At 34.4% G+C, this 20340-nt stretch overlaps 1 protein-coding gene across 23 annotated transcripts in view; it reads right to left on the bottom strand.

The window, feature by feature from the left end:
- The window catches only part of LOC105193379 (CUGBP Elav-like family member 2), a 688840-nt gene that overhangs the window by 259853 nt on the left and 408647 nt on the right, over positions 1 to 20340 (bottom strand). The gene's annotated exons all lie outside the window — the stretch shown is intronic.

The raw sequence follows: 20340 nt of genomic DNA, 5'->3' as shown, positions 1-20340 counted from the left end.
AAATTATTGTTTATTGTTATTTTAAATCTAGAACAATAAGGAACAATATAAAATTAATATAAATTAATATAAAATTATTAACAGAGTTCAGTATTATACAGATTTAAAATAGTTTTCAAAAATATACGTTTTATATAATATCTTATCAAATTGATATAAAACTTTTTTCGTAGCATACGAGTTATTAAGAACATTAAGAACATTATTGCATGAACATATATTGCATATAATCTTTACTGAAATAGCAGACGGAATATTAAAATAGATAATTTAAGTCTTAGAAAGACAATATATATTCGACGTCGTTATTTTAAAGGATTCGGAAATAGCTGATATTGGGAACAAGATATCGATACTTTTTATAGTATCGAACTATTGTAAGTATCTGTCCTCTCGGGCGTAATTTAGCGAGGGGCGCGCAAAAGTGGAACTGAAACACTCGCAGTTTTTATTGGCAGCGATATCGGATATGCCCTCGCGCGTTGCACGAACATGGTGGAAGAATCTTTAAAAGATCGGCACGAGTGGGCGGCCATATTCTACTACAAAGGTGAAAGCTGGGAGAAGAAGAAGCGTTGAGAAGGTTCCGCGCGTAAACTGATATTCCGTTCGGAGCACCGAGGCGAGAAAAGTGTAGCCTGAGCTTAAGAGGCACAAAAAAAGCGCTTTCCACCTTCGCGAAGTAAGCAACGTCTCTCCGGCTCGTTCCTTGGAGGAGATGGAAGCGCGAGAGGAGGACCCGGGGATTGGATTCAAGGACTGAAGAGCAAGTGGCAGAACGCGAAGGATCTTATTTACCGGTGGAGAAGAGTCAGTTTTTCTACGGACACATAATCTTTCTCTACTACGGCACTGTCGACCGTCTGCGTCATATTTCATTCTGGATATACACTTCGACTTTGATGGCATAGGCATACATTTTTGTACTCAATTCCGTCTTTATCAAAAAGTGTTTTCGATGACAGACCGAAAGGTATTCGTTACAATGTAATTGTCCCAAAAGGTATAATTTTCTGTATCATTTTGGATATAATTGGTTATCATCGTAGATATAATTATCTTATCTAAAATCGAAAATGAAAATTCGATCGTCATAAATAATTATCGGCTTCAAATTATGTTGGAAACGAGCACGTTTACGTGCCACGTCTGAAAGAAACATGGAAAAATGTGAAAATTCAAATAAAGTAAAGAAGAAAGAACGAAGGAATTTAATTCAGGAGCTATGAAAGAGGCAAAAAGCAACAATGTACTATAATCTGCATAAAAGGTACATGTAAATTTTTCCACGGCGTATACATGGCACAAGACGTACTTTAAAGTATTTGAAATAATACAGATTATTCAATCAAGAATTATATCGGGAGTTATTTACATAAAATCGTTTCTGCAGGAAAGATTACACGGAATAAGATTAATTAGTACTTTTATATAAGTCTCTCTCTCTCTCTCTCTCTCTAAGAGATATTAAAAGAAAATTAATTTTCTCGGGTGAATAGCTAAAACATATTGACACCATCTACCTCGCATAACTTGTACCTCCTCATCTACCTACGAATAATTTCCGCAGTTCGATACTTCAACATGCAATAATGCGGGAATAAACTTCGAGGGTTGAGAAGGAAGAGGGGAGAAGCGGGCAACCAAAGTACGCAGTCTTCTTTTCTTGTTTTTTTTTTTTTTTTTGTTTCTAACTGACAGCTCTTCGCTTCATGGGCGAACTGGGTCTTGACGTACGTAGTACGACATCCTCCTTGCATCGCTTCAGTTTTTAGGTATTACGTGGCGCACTTGACTTCTTAACTTCTTCGGGAAAGTTCTCGACAGTGCTCCAAAGTAGAATAAGGATAGAGCGTTTTCATTACATAAAATGAGACGTCATGTTTGAAGTGGACGTATGCTCTCTTTAAACTCAGTTTTCCATGGGGCAGAAAGACTGCTGCTATTTCTTTAATTAAATTACTTGTTAATGATATGATATAATGTGACATAAAAGAACCTTGTTAAAATTATATGCTTCTCAACAATGTTAGTTGTTTGTGAAAACAATCAAACCGATCAATACAAATATTTTGAAAAGTTAAATTATTAAAACTTAAAAAATTAAATTATTGATACAGTTTGATGCATTTTTTTTGGTGTTTAAATATCACAATAGTATTATAACAGAAATAATTAATTTAAATATGTTATGGTAATAATAATTAATATTTATCTATTTTAGCTCGTCAAATATTTACAGCTGAATGGAATACTTTAAAAAGTTTTTATGTTTCGTTAAAATTTAATCATTTCTCTAATAACTCGTTTATCACCGTTTTTTTAAATTTGTCATATGTATCAAAGCATTCCCAGAAATATAAAAATTTTATAGATTTTTTTCATAGATTATTATTACATTTGAATATCTCTTCTGAAAGTTTAAGTACAATTCTTTTATCGATTTAAAATGTAATTAATATACAACATGAAAGTTACAAGTCACGAACCAAACAAGGTTTTTAATGATAATATTATAAACAATTTTGAATATGATGATAACAGACGTTACGATTTATATCATATCATCTTCAGTAATGTATATAAAGTTTAATAACATTTAGACAGATAACAATAAATATAAACGTAATACATGTAATATTTTGGAACAAATTTATTTTTAACGACCATTTATATTTATATTTATATTTGTTTGTATATCGTATATATTTGAGCCTTGATCATTGTTCGTTATTATTTTAATTAATTATTTAAATTTTTCATTTATATTAAATTTTATGTAAAATCGTGTAGTACATATTTACAAATTTGAAGAGGAATGGAAGAATATTAAAATGTATCGTATAAGTGATATTTAATACTGCATTTTTGCTTCTGACCAGTAAAGTCTTCACTGACGATGATAAAGGAGGACTACAAATGGAAACAGTTCGAAGATTAAGAGAACTAATTCAAGTATGATAGGATATCTCACACAGTGATAAAAATCCACTTTTTGCGTGCAAGTTTATCGAGAGTTCCTTGGCCGTACAACAAACTACGCCAGCCAAGCTAATTTAGAATTGCAGCTTTAGCTAGTGAGCACCTTCCCTCCTTCACCTCTTTTCTTGTTCTCGCGTTTTTTTCGCCCGGTCGACTATTTTTCTGTCCACCGTCGCGCTTGTCGCGAGCCAACTTGTTACAAAGGAACCTACGTCGCCAAAGGGCGAACGTAAAATTGGCTCGAGGAAAAGTTTTGCAGACGCGATACGGTTTTACTAGAAAAAGAAAAATGCGATCCATTAACATTGGGTTGTGCCAACTCCGCTTAGCGCTACCAGCGAATAGAATTTTCTTTTCGTATTGCAAAGAAGCTATAATCCAGAGAGAAACAAAGAATCGCTAATGATATAATTATCAAAGAGACAAAACAAATACTAATTTTAATAATAACTTTTTGTTTAAAACTATCATGATCGAGTCGATTACCAATTCAGTATTTTTCAATAACGTAATTTGTTGTCGGAAAAGAAATATGCAAATAGTAAATAAAAAATTTATTTTTTTATTATTATTTGAATTAATAATTTTAATATACAAAAAAAACAACAAAAATAGAATACATATATAATCATAAAATATAAACAAGGAAACTGTATTGCTCATAGTGAGTCATATAATTTATCCAATTTGCGCGCGTGTGCGTGATGTGGTTTATGTACTAGTGTACTTCTTTAAATATGAAATTTTATGCATTGAAAAAGACGCATGAAGAATGTAAATAACTCGATTGCATCTTTTTGATGTTGTGTTTCTACTCGCCATTCGCATGCACCAAGAGCCATAACAAAGTTAGATAGACCGTGAATTTTCAGCAAATTCACCGGCTAATTATTTATTGCGCTTATGCGCGGTCGCGCATTCCCCCAGAACGTAGAGGCAATGATTTACTGTATTATGAATGAAATCATAGAATAGTAATCATTTCGGACGCGCTGACACGCGAACTTGGACTCGTTACACATTCGACTATGATGGACGGTTACATTATTACAGCACGGTTCAATTGTTGCCCGTTGGAATTATGTAGTGAGTCCTTGAGTACAAACGGTATTCGATCGGTCTGCTGTTTTAACATTTTAATGCTTCTAGGAACCATCGATACTCGCCTATCGTGCATCATTACGAAACATAAAACAAACAAAAAACAAGGAACGAGGTGCATTTCGACGAATTTTACCCATTTGTAGAACAATAAACGGACATCGTCCGTCGTTTCGATCGCGGTAACATGCAAGTTCGAACTTATTATAGAACTGCGGCAAGTTCCACAATTATGACAGATTTCGCAAATAATTTAACAGAATCATGAACGAAATGGTAAAGTTTTTGAGTTTGATATTTTGCACGTTTCTATATGCTTCAATTCATAAGTCGTTTGTTGTTATCGTTTGTTTATGTTTATTACTATTAAGGCCAAACGTTTCTGATTGATATTAATAATTTGCATGTGATTTACTATTAAATAATTCATTTCTCTTTCGTCAAATTCAAGATATATTTTATTTTAAAATAAAATAAAATTTTTAATTAAAGTATTGTTTTCTGTTACATTTAAGCCATCGTTTATAAATGACATTTTAGAAAAATGCAATATTTTTAAGTGATAAAGTTAAGTCATTTTTGAATCTCAATCACTAATTCGAAATGTGTATCGGACAAGGCGTACCGCATCAACTGAAATAATGGTAATCCGAAGGCTGTGTCTGTGAAATACGCCGAGTGCTGCAAGACGTCCCAGCCAAGACTTATTATGATGTCTTTTGTGTTAGGTGCAACGTGTGACCTGGCGTTGGCATGCAGCAATTTCGCAGGACGTCCTCCTTTACCAGTATACGGGCGGTTTCGTTCCAATTCCTGACTCAAGCGAATTAATTGATACAAGTCCGTAGTAACTATTTCACTCGGTTCCAACAGCTAGCTCGTAATAAATAACATTCTTGACATCCCACCAAACGCAGAGCAGAATATTCTTTCCAAAACGTTCGGGCTTTGGTGATGATTCGCTGAGATTTATCCATGACTTCTTGTGTTTCGGATTGTCATAAAGTATTCATTTTTTCATTGCCCGTAACAATTTTCCACAAAAAAAAAACTTTTTGCGCTACTTATTGAGAATAGAGAACCACTCGCTGATTTTTGTTGGCTTCAGTGAATTTGCGCGGAACACATTTTCCTTCTTTTTAGATCTTTTCCTATCGTGTAGGCATTTGGAAAGGATTCGCTGCATTACTCCTAACTGCAATCTCTTCTTGCGTCTTCGTGCCAAATTTTCAGCGAGCAGTTGCTCCAAATCATCGTTGTCGCACTTCCGAGAGTCTCCAAGGCGTTGTTTGTCAATCAAATTGAAATAACCGCTTAAATCAAAACGCGCACGCATCGTGCGATATAACCTCTTCACCGAGAAAAGAATAAATCGATTCGTTTTTTTTCCAGCAGTTTTTGCTTTGTTGGAATTCGTGAAAACTATGTCAAATATGCACTTTATCTGTTGCAATTTTTATCAGTACTAAATTGAATATTTTTTAAAGTTACATTGAGCTACACGCCCACTATATGTCATTTTTAATAATTATATAACTGTAAAAGAACGCAAAAATTAATTAACTGTAAAGTAACATTTTAATTTAGCTTTAAAAAATCGTGATTATTCGTAATTTCTAAATTTCATAGAGTGACGCATCATTCACAAAAAATTGCACAAGATTTGAATCTTTACTCTTTTAGAGTGAAGTTTCATTCGTTTTGAAGATTTATAGAATATATCTACGAGATTTAGTGAATACACCTAATATGTTGCACGATTGCAATTATTTTGTTTTAATTGTTTCAAAAATGTGCAGTGAGATTTGTACAATTGTACAAACTTGGTGAAAAACTTTTAGCTTTGTTACGATAAAAGTTTTAGAACATTTGAGTCTTGCAGAACAATGCATTGAAAGATGTAATGATATATTGTGGAGAAAATAATATCATCCCGATCTCTGTAAAACTTTATTTAAACGCATTAAAATAACAAATAAAGAATTAATGTTTTAATACTTCTTGGAACCCGCTCGCGATATTTTGTTACGCGTATGACACGCGAAAGCAAACGTCAATACAATTGGCGAGGAATATTGTAAAACCGTATACAATACACTTTCGTAAATGTTGCAAATACAGTAGCATCGACTCAAAGCGAGTGATCCAGAACTTCGTGTTTGCACAAGCGGGCAGCGGAACGCGGATATTTCGCGCGAGACGTAAACGTGGAAAAAAAAAGAAGCAGACACGCGCCGAGCAAATGCATTTGATTAATTACGACGTGGACGTTTTTCAGTCGTAAAGCAAATAGAATCCGTCCCTGGCGTCATTCCGAGTCTGCCGAGCAACGGCAAAGCCCGGTACGTGTAAAGCCGACGAACAATGAATAATATTGCGCCTGTTTGCATTTCATCGCGCTCGCACACATTACTAACGCCCCGTCTGAACCGGTCCGGTCTTTTCGATAGGGCGGCTCGGCTCGGCTCGGCCCGAAGGTTGGTGTGAAATTGCGGGGGTTGGACGAACCGTGCCGGCCACTCAAGTAATAACGAAATTGACGCAGGAAACGCGAACTCGAGCGCGCGCGCTTATGTAAATGCGAGTGATAGCGGTCGGTGGGGAGAAGAGGGGGTATGGGGGATGTAGACCAATTAATTTGCTCGGTGCATAAACGCGCGGCGTGCGCGAGACTGCTCTTCTCGACAACGATGATCGATCGATTTGCATACGTTACTCGTGAGCGATCGGCTACGACGCAAACAATGTAGCGCTAGAGCGACGCTCGGATTTTTGATTCGTCGATAAAACAAAACATAAAAATTGCCTACAAAAATTTAAAGATCGCTTTCGACGCCCACGTTCAACAAGAATTCTATTAAACTGTCATTTTTAATAGCTTTGAAAAATTTTTCACATTTTTGTTAATAAATAAATTTAAATGATCGAAAGAGCGTAAAAAAGATCAAACTAAACCAACCTTGTTTAAGGATGAATGTGTCGTATCTCAAAACATTACCAAAAATATAAAAATTTTAGACAATTTTCTAATATTTTGTTTAAGTATCCGTGTAAAATTTGAGCACAATTCACTTATTAGTTTCATGATTGTTTAATTTTTTGTTTACTCTTGATTTTTATGTAAAAATCAAGTTTGCAGTATTTATTATATTTGCTTTGTTGGGAAAATCGCATTATCAATTAAATTTTTACATATTCTTATAAAACTTTAAATACAATAAATATTTGTGCAAACATTTATTAAGATCCACTTACTTGTTTAAAAATTATTTATTTAAAATTGCAGCAAAATATAATGATTTTCGCTGCAAAAACCATTATAATTATATAAATTAAACTTGCAGTTTTCTTCTTTGAAGCTAAATTCAGAGCCAATGTTCGGGCAAAACATCCTTAAATATAAAACGTGTTCCATAACATTTTACCTTTTTTCGCGAAATTTTAATTTATTAAAAATTTTATATTTTGAATCTGCCCATAGGACGCAAGTGTACCAAAATATTTTCGCATCTTGTTGCGCTTGCAATTAGGCACGATCGGGTCATTACGCCGCGGCTCCGCGGGTATCACGCGTGGCCGTTTAATCACGCGTCGTTTCGTGCATTAAGTAAATCCGATTACCGGACAATGCCGCGCAAATTCGATTCCACTGCTGCCGCAACGTAGGAAAATTAATGTACGCCACCCGCCGCCCCCATCTACCCTCCGGCAGGTCGTCGGCACGTTCGACGTGACGAAGGAAACTGCTCTGGCGCAGAGGTCGGGGATTTCCTCCGTTTTTCTGCTCGCCAAGTAGGTCTTTCCCGTCATCTCTTTCTCTTTGTCGACGCGGCCACTGCCTTCCTCACTTCGCCGACGAGCAATTCGCGTTCTTATTGCTGCGAAAAAAAAAATGGGGGAAGACTATGGGGAGCGAGAGTAGAAAGCGATAGAGGACGGCGGGTGCCCCCTTATTTGCAGGAGCTTAACGATAGATCCGTTTCGCGAACGGAGCAAAAGGTAATTTACATTCAATTCAGGAAATCCCAGATGTCTATTGGCTAAAGGACCGGCCCGGAGAAGAATACCCGACTACCTACATCGGATATCCGGCATCTGCATAATTCTGGCTCCGTTCTTTCTATTCCGCTCCAAACCCGTCCGGACACCACCACGTGATCGTCCCCGTTCCTGCTCATCTTCATTGAATCCGATCGAACGCTTCGATTGCCTACAGTCTCTTTCAGCTACCTCCGCGTGCTTCTTTGGTGTCAGATCTTATCGATTAAAGACCCTCCTCACCCCTCTCGGCCGACTTGGATCGCGACGGTAAACGTCCGATCGCCGATACGAAGGAATCGATCGGGGGTAGGTCCGAAGTACACGCAATTAAAGTTTCAATCGTCCTCTTCCCCCCTCCTTAATTTTCCCTCCAGACGGCTGGGGAATCGAGCCACTCTCTGCGTTGATACCGGAAAGTACGAGGGAACGAGTATCCAGGACGCTTCTATTCAAATGTTTTCGCTCGCTCGCCACTCTCTTCTTCAAGTGAAATCCTCTCGTAGTCTCTCGCTCCTTCCCGCTGTGCGCTTCTTCGTTTACGTCGACCTTTTTCTACGTCTCTTAAAGGATTTTATCTGCCGAAGCGCGGAAACTTCCCGCCTGACAGAGATGTTTAACTTAAAGACGGCAGCCACGCTGCCAAAGGCAATAATATGGTATCGATTGGTCTCGCAAAATATGGCAGTATCACGCCATTTTCCGAAGCATTTTAAAGTATACTCTTATGATCCTTTTAGCGATGTAAATTACTAATTAATAATTCTTTAAATCTTAAAATTAATATATTTGAAAAAATGGTTCCGCTAAAGTGTCGAAAAATTTAATGGACTACAGATCTGAAAATAATACTGTATGATATTCAAACTGTTTTAGACCACTAGAAAAGATGATATAAATTTATTGTCATTTAGAAACAAATTTGCAAATAAAATGACTGTATCTTCGCTGAAAACGAATCCGTAAATCAAATTACTCTGTCACTTCACATTTTTAAGCTATTTTGGCTCAGAAATAAGCAAAAAAGTATCTTTTTTAGCAATTATAAGTCCAATTGTCTCTAAAATGTGACGTGATAAAGCAATTTTATTAACAAATTTGTTTTTAGTAAAAAAAAAAATCTAAGATTTATGTATTTGGATTGTAGTGTCTAAAATTAAAATCACATAATGCAATTTTATTAAATCACAAAAATAATTACATAAGACGCTCAAAGTTACTAGAATGTCAAAAGATTTTCAATATTGCTTATACATGAATGTCCTTTATAATTATTTTGACGATCCAACAAATTTATTTCCAGATCTGTATCTAGCTACATTTTTAGATACTTCAACAAAACCGTTTTTTCTACATGGAAAGAACGATTTTACTCAAGTACCTAAAAACTTGGTTGGATATAGATCTGAAAATAATTTTGCTAGACCGTCAAAATAATTATGTTAAACTCTCAAACTGAGTTACTAGAATGTCAAAATTTTTTGCAGCCTTGCTCATCACGTTTGAATATCCATCACAATTATTTTGATGGTTCAATTAAATTATTTTCAGATCCGTATCTGGCTAAATATTATATTTAAATACTTTGATAAAATCGTTTTTTCCACGTGTATACAAGTTTTTTAATATATATATTCAATTTGTAGAATAGCTTTGAAATTGTCATTAATGATATATGAGTACCGCAAATATGATCGTGATACGAGGCTTCTTCATAACTTAATCTCATTACTTATATGAAATATTTTGTACTTTTGTATTTTTCCTAAAATTGTTTTATAATAATATGTTTTGTTTCTTAGTCATATTTAGCTAAAGAAACTAACATCTAGACTACAAACATAATTTTGTCTATCATTTTTTATCTATCCATGTCAATTCAAAGAGAGTTCAGAAGTTATTGCAATTAAAAGATCTGAGGCAATTCCAAAAAACTCCTGTTTTCTAAAAGAACAATTTGTTTCTCAATATTCCACTTGCCATCTCTCTTTATCCGCTTCTATCGTGTAAAAAGCAAATCGGAAAAAAATCATGTATAATGAAATCCGCGGGTCGAGTATAAGATTTGTACTTTGCGGCACGATATTTTGTAGTCATCGCAACTTGTTTCGCGCGTAATAAACCGAACGAGATAAATCGAGTAATTTATTCTCGGCGCAAAGTCATACTTATTTGTGCGGATAAGTCTTAATGGCCACGGTATAAATCTCACGTCATAATTAGTAGGGTGGAACGAAAGTGGCTTCTGGACCGCGAGAACTTTCAAATTTATGTCCTCTTATAGAAGACTCCCTCTTATAGAAGAGAGTTATATTACATCCGTGTATCTTATTATAGAGGGTGGGAACGGTGTACTCGCGCGTTGCGAGCCAAAAACTTATACAAACGTCAAAACAGTTCGTCTCGCGGGATTCACAATGGCGAGTAGCGAGAGGTTTTTCAGGCACTCGCCGAAGAAGAATCACCGCGAGAGAGTCGAGGAACTTTATGATTTGATAAAAAAAAAAAGGAAGCCGTGAGAAAGGCGGAACAGAGATAAATCGGCTGGTCGAGCGACGAGAGGAGCGTGTTCTCCTTCTCTCGTTCCTTCCGGTTGCGTCTTTTCCTCTCGTCCTTTCGTCTCTTCCTTTTTTTTTACCCAAGGACAAAAGCATCTCGCGGCACATTCTAATTAGAGGGACTTCTATTATGCCGCTGAAGACAGATAATGGAACCTACAGTGTAAAACTCTTGCGTGCGATCTCTCTTCCCCCACGACGTAAATCGCGGTCGCTGCCACTCTTGCCTTGCCCCTTCTTACGCTGGTCGTGCGACCCACTTTCTTAATTGTTCCTCTATTAAAATACACTCTAATTAATATCCATTATGCCTGATATATATTGCTCCGGCAGTAGCGCGCCAAGCGAGAGAGCGGCTTTGTACCCTACGAATATTTGAGAAAATCGCGTCTCTACCGTAACGGAAGAAAAGACGTCTTAAAACGGAGAGAAATGGTTTAAGCAAATCGATGTTATTTCTTCGAACCGCTCAATGCATAGAAAAAAAAAGAAATTTATGTGTATTAGTAAAAAGAAAGTTATTATTGCCAATTATTGTTCCTACAGAAATTATAGATATTAATTATCCTTAAATAAATATTTTTTAGATTAATGATGATAATAAAAAAAAGAGTTAAACAAATTACTTTATCTGTTCACATTAAGAGATAACATTTTATAGTTGGCTCGAAGATCCGTACAAATTCTAAACGTAATCCTTTTCGTGGCACGCACGTCATGTCGCGAGATTGTAAGATTTTTCTGTAAATGTCACATCAGCGACAAAATGAATCATTGTTATGTTTACGCGAAAGAGACAAATTGCGTCGAGGTTGTTGTACTTCAACGAGATACCCTGAAGACAGCACGTCCCTCATATAACGGGAAAGAATCGTTTCGGTCGTATATGAGCCATTTGCTTGGAAAATGCGATAAAGAGATTTTTAAAATCTCTTTACATTAGAATTATCAATAACAATACTTGCCAGTGAAATATTTTTTTCTTCTACATTGAGAAAAGCAAATACTTCAATAAATTTTTACTTGTGTATAATGTAAAATAATATAATCATTTAATTTAATTTAACTTTTTATACATTATTCTGCAATATTTTGAATTTTTTATAACAAAATGTAAAGCAAGTTTAACTAATATGGTCTACTAGTATGCTGTTTCTCAATAATTAGATGATGAATTAACCAAATAACTCTAGTATGTCGTACAGGCTGTCAACGTGACTTGTTTGTAACAATTGACTGTTCAGTTTGTGTATTCTATTGTCAATAGTAAGATCAAAAGTAGAATTTTCTTGATTATTTCTCATGATCTAATATTTCGTAGAAAAGTGCTATCTATTACTGCTATCTATAACTATCAAGTAATGGTTATTTATCCGCAGTGCGGATAAATATTATTGTAACTCTATATTTATACTCTGTACAACGCTATATTTACTTTATATTTTTGTCATAAAGTTCTGCTTATAACCAAAGAAAAAAAAAACAACTCTTTGTTAGATATGATCTACCAATATAATCTAGATCAATAATAAGTACACTTACATCGAATGTAATGGTTTTTCGATACTTTTATTATTTCAGATCAAAAATTTTAATTCATAAAGTCAAGTTACAGTTTTAAAAATTAAGATATCAATTATTTACTTAAAAGATTGTTAACGAAAATATTTTTTTATATACTCTTATATGTTAATATTTTTTTATATACTCTTATATGTTAATATACCAACAAACATGTCAATTTGTTAATAAACTTATAAATATTAGATAATTTTATTATCACTTTATAAATACTTTAGATCACTTTATAAAGTATTTAAAAAAATAAAGTGATCTAATGTTAAATCACTTTATTATCAATTTTTTAAATATTTTTCTTGAAAAAGAAGAAAACATTTATTTAGGCCATATTGTGTACATATATTTCTAATACGACCTAAATGATATTTTTCTAAAAATCTTTACTGCATCCACATGAAGTATTTGAAACTGTTCCATATTTTATATTAATGTTTAAAAATGTTACTCACTTTAAATCTGGCTATCAGTTTTTAACTTTAAACTCAGCAAAATATAAAAAAAAATCGCAGAGCATAGAATATAAGTAGACCACATACAGTTACTTTATATCAAGCGAATTGTTACACACATATTCTAAAAATTACATTATACTTTATACGTGTATGCCTTCGTTCATATATTTATGCCAAGAACGTGTGGAAGGACGAAATCCTTCGATACGGCCTTCTGCATTTACTCTTAAACCTAAAACATAGTCACGACGCTCTCAGGATAAACAGCTCATATCATCTTTTACTTGTCGGCGTACTTTCGTACGTTATCCTTTCTTCCGACCTGTCGGCGCGAGATTACAAGACCCAGATCCAGCACGAAATCGGTTTGTGTGTGGCCCCGTCGCGTCGGTTCGTACCGTCCTTCCTCTCCCTCCGCAACCCTATGCAAACCCGTTCGAGACTATGTAAAGCAATGCTAATCTGCCGATAAAACCCCCGCCGACGAGCGCACCCCGTGCGGCGCGTTTTCGACAACGCGCGTCCTTTCCCCGTTCGCCATCACGTGCATGTGTGTCGTGGTGCGCACCGCAATGTAGCGCCTACCTACTGTGTAGTCACTCCTGACGTATTTCCACGTAATCCGCGCGGACGCGCGCACTCTACGGTAACTCTATTAAATTCCTGCGAAAGGTTTATCCCTTTGCTACCAGCCATTTGCCTCTCCTTTTCGTTGCCGACGCTGATATGCTAGTAGCCCGCAAACCGACTAACCGCGACTCAGACGCTTCTGATAAGCTCTTCCAGTTTCGTATCAAACGCATCTACGAACGTCGGATGCGCTCACGAGGCGGTTGAGCTAGGTTTCGATAGCGGTTCCATCGGTGCGCCGAGGTTACCCAAACGACATGAATGATAAATCGTTCGCGTGCACTTAGTGGATTAGACCGGAATAGGTCTATTTCGTGTGCTCTAAGCACTCTAAGACATCCAGTAGAATGGAAAAGTACTTATCGATGGATAGAATTGGATTACATCAATAGGGGTAATTTGATCTCATAATGATTATATGTGGCAGAATTATTTAGTATCAAAGTATTTTGCGATATTCAGTAAAATGGGAAAATACATATTGATTATAGAATTAGAATATCAACAGAGATAATTTAATCTTATAATAAGTAAGTTGCAGAATTTAGCATCGCAAGTAGATAATGACCTCATGACTCAGACGTATTGTCAAATTTATCGTCTCGATTTATCGTACGCATGTAAATTAATATATTTAACATTGTATTATTTATAATATCCATTTTGTGAACGAAAGTTACTAAAGTTTGGTTTTTTACAAAAAATAAAAAAAATAAAACCAAACAAGTCCATTTGTAAATAAATTTGGGCTTTGACGGCAAATTATTCTCTATCTGCAGCGTCATATCGTGAACAATTCTGTTCCGGTAAGAATCAAACAGAAAACAGGAAATATAAATATAAATAGATAGTAAAATTTCCGGCAAGAAAACCAAACAAGTCCGGAGATTTTGTATTTTTTTTTAATAGATTCCTCTCAAAATATTAATCTTATATATAGTCTAAATGTTTATTCGTATACTATATATTATATCCGGAGAAATATTGCCATACAAAGATAAAAGGATGTATTTTTGTTAAGAGTTACTTGTAAAATTTTGTAAATAAAAATAAAACATTATTGATTTATGTTTTAAATAACATATTTCCTTCTTCATCGTTTATCATTATTAATGTTATAATAAAAGACAAACGTGGAATAAATAATTGTGGAATAAATAAGTAATAAATATAAACCTTTCGCAGCCAACAAATACAGATATCTTTTTCTTTTAAATAAGTTCTCAATATATTAATTAAAATATTCAACGTTGTCCTTATATCTATTATATGTCCAGAGAAAAATTATCGTATTTACACAAAAACGGTTTAAAAATAAAAAGTTCTTTTCTTTCCTAAAAATTAACTTTTTAAACTTATTTGGTTTTTATAGAAAACTCTTCAATTATTTAGCTATAAATAATTTAAATATCCAATATTTTATGTCTGTGAGAGTGTTTGACAACATCGATCTATTTTCTAAAAAGATTTACTGAGATAAAACATTATTTTCGAAATATTTCTCAGTGACGTACTTATCCATACTAATTTATTAATATAATTGGTATTGTCGATAGTACAGCTACAATTTTTCTCAATTCCTGCTTGCAAATTGTGCTTAGCGGAAAAGCCGGAAATAACAGGCTATTTAAGGATTTCTCTCAAAAGTTTTTCCCCTCGTGACACGCCGGCGTAATCAAAATCTAAAACGGGTCTTCAAGGCGGACGAATATTTTCGGCGAACTTTATCGCGATGAAAGAGAACGGTTCACGATTCGGTGTGCGGTGCGACGAGAAGTTATGAACGTTTTAGTTGAAGCATTAACGAAGACGGCATTTAAAAGTTGAGTCCCGCCCGAAGTTCCGACGCGTAAACATTAAAGCCAGCCGGCTAAGTGGCACCGTTACTTCTTCGCCGAGGAAATAGCTGCGCCCGGCCGGAGACCGAGTTCGTTCTTGATTACGGTATTTCTGGCCTGCGCTTCCGACAGAGCTTTCCCTCCCGAAGCGTAGATATGCTCCAGGAAAAATGTTAGTACTACTGGACGGTCGTTTCCTTCGTTGGGTGACTTCATGCTTATTTCCGCGGAAGGAAAAGAAATCGCGTCAGCTTTATTCCGTTCTGAATACCTATGAAGAAAAGTTTCAGCGCTGAGAAGACAAATCGCTCTAGCGACGTGCGAAAAGCGTTTTTCTCTGCTAATCGTTCTAACTCGGATAAATATTGCGTGAATATTTTTGATAACACTAGGTATGCAAGTACTTCTTTTACTCAAAGTTCCAATATTAATATCAATGTTGCACATCAAGAATAACCCTTTTTTTCATCTTTTCTCTCTTTTCGCGTTCTTTCAAATTTTCTTTTACCGTGAAATGTAGAATTTTTTGTTGCCAGTTGTCCTTCGTTCAAGGCACGTATCGATTCCTTTGTACAATATTTTCAAAGACATTTACGCAGCATTTTTTATTTTATGACATCCGCAGAGCAGACATCGGGTCGCGGCTGGTACAAAGCATTTTCTCTCATTCCAGAGCGCGCCATCGGAATTTAATAAAACTCTCACTTGGCATACGTACGCATTCAAGAGACAGAAATGCAGAAGCCTAAACGTATTCGAACGTGCATACAAACCAACAGCTCGAAATTGAAAGTTTTATTGGAATTTAATCGTCAATCGGTCAATAAATCGTTCCGCAAAGATATTATTTTTTTTATCATCTACCTTAGACAGTATCTAACAAATAATTTATCTTGCAAAACTAATTAATAAATTAATTAACGAAATTATTTTTGAAATAAAATTGAAAAATAATAAAAATTTTATTTTAGAACAATAAATTTTAATCTAGGTTTTAGAGACGGGCTAAGTATTATTGCCGTAATTATAACAGTAATTTTAATAATGTTCACATGTTTTAATAATAAGTATATAACGGGCCGTTGACAATAGTTTTATCACAAACCTACTTGATCATTTCCGGTTACATAATTAGTGACAAAGGATCATGATAATCACAAGTTAAGAAGCTTAATTTATAACCACAGGATCTATAGTTTCAAACTCGGAAAAAAATCTATTTTTTCTTTGCGAGTTTTTTTAGTTTTTTTCCAAGGGTAACAAGATTTATTGAAAAAATTCATGTAGATTTGTAATACATTTGCTTCTTTTCGTAAATAAAATTATTGCATTTAATTGAAGTTAAATAAAAATATTATATTATATCCCCAGACAATATAAAAATCTGAAAAGTGTTGTAAAGACACTCAAAAGACGTCTAAGGAATTTTTATAACGTTTTTTTTTATTTTTTTGTTCTCAGAGATATTAATAATATTATCTTTTAATCCTAGTTTACCAAGTATTTTCGAGTTTGTAGCTCGCCACACTCCGGTCCATGAGACAAGCCAAAAATAAAAGAAAAAATAAAAATTTTAGCAAAAATAAGATTACATAATTTTCTGAATCGTATTTTCTGAATCATATGATGGACATTAAAAATTAGATAGCATGTTTTTTACAAAGTAAAAGTAGCAATTATTTGGAAAAAACCGCAATTTCTTTTTGTTTTTTTTCCAGCAACTTGGAAAAAATGTTTTGTCTTTTAAAACTGTAATAGAACCACAAAGATAACGTAGGGGTAAGTATCATCTCTTCATAATAGCATATATTGCGTTTTGTTATATATTTTTACATTTTTATTATAACGGCGTTATTAACTGTTTGTTTATTTGGTTGACACTGAGGAAGACTGTTATTATATTATAGGAACAAAACGTTCGCTGTTGTGTACTTTTTGTTAAAATATGTGAACATTATCACAATTAATATTATGTTATAATAATTACGGTATTAATACCTGGAACAACTGTACAGTTCGGACCAATTATTGTTGTTAAATTTTATTTAAACAGAGCTTTTTGTTTATTCATATATAATTATGTTTTTGTTTTATATTATTAGTAATTGTAAAACATTATAAATAATAGAAATATCTATGTCATATGGAAAAATTGTAACGTTGAGGTACTTTTGACATTATATTAAAAACTGTATTAGAATACTGTTAATGTATATTTGTTAACTTAATTGTTGCGTTCGTATATTATGTCTAAAAATAAATGGATTGCAAAGATACTCCCTCTTAATATAATTTCAGGATATACGTGTTTTACTTAAATATATATTATATTTAAAAAATATTACAGTGTCCCAAATATTCCAAAAAACTATTTTTCAAATATGTACTATGTAACAAGTAATAATAATAATTATTATATGACAACATTTATGAGATCTATACCATTATAAGGAATCATAAAATGGAAGACCTAGTACGATGAGAAACGAAGAATCCGAACAGACATAAAATTGGTCATCTAGGGAGTTAAGGACGCGACGATTTAATGGATGGTTAAAGCGTGTTTCGGTTCATACCGGCTGGGCTATAGTAACGCCGTTATGCTCACCGTTAACCTTTTGCGGATTATAGGCTCGAGGTTTAGAACCTGTGCAGTCGTAACGCGTCGCAAAGCCGGCTGTGTATAAGCATCACGACGACCAACGATGAAATCCGTTTTTCAACACCGTTGCAAGTATAACGCGGCACGAAATAAAGGTCGTAAAACAGCTCCGAGGTCGCAAGAAAAATGCGTTACCGAGCAGACAACATACATCTAGTAAAAGTTCATTATCCCACGTACAAAATTTACAACTGGGGGGCCGACTCTAAATGATGCATCCAGTTCACATATTTCGAAGCCGAGATACGTAAAAGTTTCCTCGAAAAAAATATCACATACGAGAATGTGGATGTGTCAGAAAGACATTTCAAGAGAGAAACGTGTAAGATTAAAATTGTAGCTAATATTCAACTGTCGAAACAGAAGCTCTAATTTGTGTAATAATATCACATAAAATACGTAAAATAAGTTAATTTAAAGATATTTTATGTGACAATATATAATAAATACTTATATGCTAATATATTATTGTACACTTTCTAAATTTTGCAGAATGAAACGTCACTTTACCAAAGTGAAAATCGAGCCTACTAATTTTTCGAGTGGTTTTCACTCTACGAGATTTAGAGAGTGGCTTTTGCAAAAATCTGTGACCAATTTCCAATAACTTTCAGAAAAATAAAAGCATGCACAAATAGCAATGTTATTTATTTGCGTATTTGGTAAACATATTCAATTTCCCATACTCATTAATTATTAATTTATTAGAAAGAACTTACGTACGTAGCTTCCACCAATAAGACTATCAAACGTGACAGAATGACTTACCTAAAACAGAAAAATAATGTTATCATTAAAATGTGCGTTACATACATATATTTCCAAATTTTATTTAAATATCTCTCTTTGTCTTACACTTATTTATACGTATATGTGCATGAAACAATTTCTCAATATTTGACATGATTTTCGTGTATGATAGGCATTACGATAATGATTAAAGTAATTTGTTGGTACGCTCAATCGATCACTACCAGAGACGTGAAGCCGCTTGGAGCTTCAGCATAATGAACAGTAAGAACTTTATTTTAACATAAAAGCAATGACGTGGTCATGACATGGCTTTGTTCGCGCCGGCCCAAGTTTCCTTCGTAATCCTGCGAAAGGATGAGGAAGAGGAGGACCTACTGCAACAACAACAACGCGAAATCCTCGTTAGTTGGTGTGGAGGTAATGGTGGAGATGAGTTCGAGTTGTGCCGAGAAACTAAACCGATATATCTGGTGTCTGCGTAGTTTCCAGGAGCGAGCCGGCACTCTATCTGATAACTGCGTGCGAAATTAATTAATTAATTAGTTAATTAAGATTCGTCGGCTGCGACGACGCGGGCTTGCCCGCCTAGACGCGGCGCCTTACTTTCAAAGTCTATTCGAGGGATGGGAGATAAAGCTGTATCTCCGAAGGGCCCGTGTGCGCGACTTTCTACTTTCTCGATATAATGCACGATACAGATATAACGGCAGATTGTCTCGGAAGTTCGTCGTCGAAAAAACCACATGCACTCAGGAATGTTGGCTGTTCGAGCGCGGTGGAGCCGAGGACGGAGTGGCAGACAAGCTGTAAGAAGTTTTTAGCACGGAATTATGGTGGTGGACCAGGTGTAACGACGGAAAGTATGGCGGATGGCGATGGGCGCGAGCGCTTTCTTGTTTCGAGAAGATCTGATGCATTATAGATGAGCACGGTATATCTCGTAATATCGATCGAATGCATATTTCTCTCGCGAATATAGCAACTACAAGGTCGCGCGGGACACGCGGGGAAAAACGAGGAAAGTTAATTTAACGTTAATTAATGGTTAGAGTGACGTTAAGCTAAATTATCTTCTTATATATGTCTAATTAAGTTCTTTTTATATCTCCGGTTACCGATAAAAAGATAGCATATTTTGGTGCTACACATTGTTAGTATAACTAACGTAGATTAAATATGAAACATGGTAAATAAGGAAATTTATCATATATCTCGAAGGAAAATGTACATATAATTTATACTCTCCTATACAAAATTAATTTGAAGTACTGTAATTAACTCATCTTTTAGACACACATACATATATTTTTGTAATAACTAATTAAAAATATTTTAATTACGGAAGTGGTTAAGATATTGCATTTAACAGTATAAAGCAAGTCATAACAGATTTTTTTTCTATTTTTTTTTTAAATAAAATTATACCTAGATAAAAATTATGTTTAAATTGATGAAATCGTTTCTCTAACTTTTCTAAGTTAAAGTAAAATACTTTTAATAAAAATAAAAATTTATTTGGATTCAAAAAATAAGGTTACTAACTTTTTTGAAGTAAATAAATTATTTGTTTTTTTTTTAATTTAAACAAATAACTTTTCTATTCAAACTGACAGTAATGTAAGAATTAATTTAGTTGTTATAAAAATATATTTCTTTCATTCAAAAAAAGATTTACGTTGCACAACCAAATTATTCCATTAATTTGAATAAACCAAAAAATATCTTGAAATTAAAGAAGCTTCTGT

The sequence above is a fragment of the Solenopsis invicta genome, chromosome 1, assembly GCF_016802725.1.
Source record: "Solenopsis invicta isolate M01_SB chromosome 1, UNIL_Sinv_3.0, whole genome shotgun sequence".
Taxonomy (NCBI): domain Eukaryota; kingdom Metazoa; phylum Arthropoda; class Insecta; order Hymenoptera; family Formicidae; genus Solenopsis; species Solenopsis invicta.
This window is presented reverse-complemented; position numbering and strand designations above follow the sequence as displayed.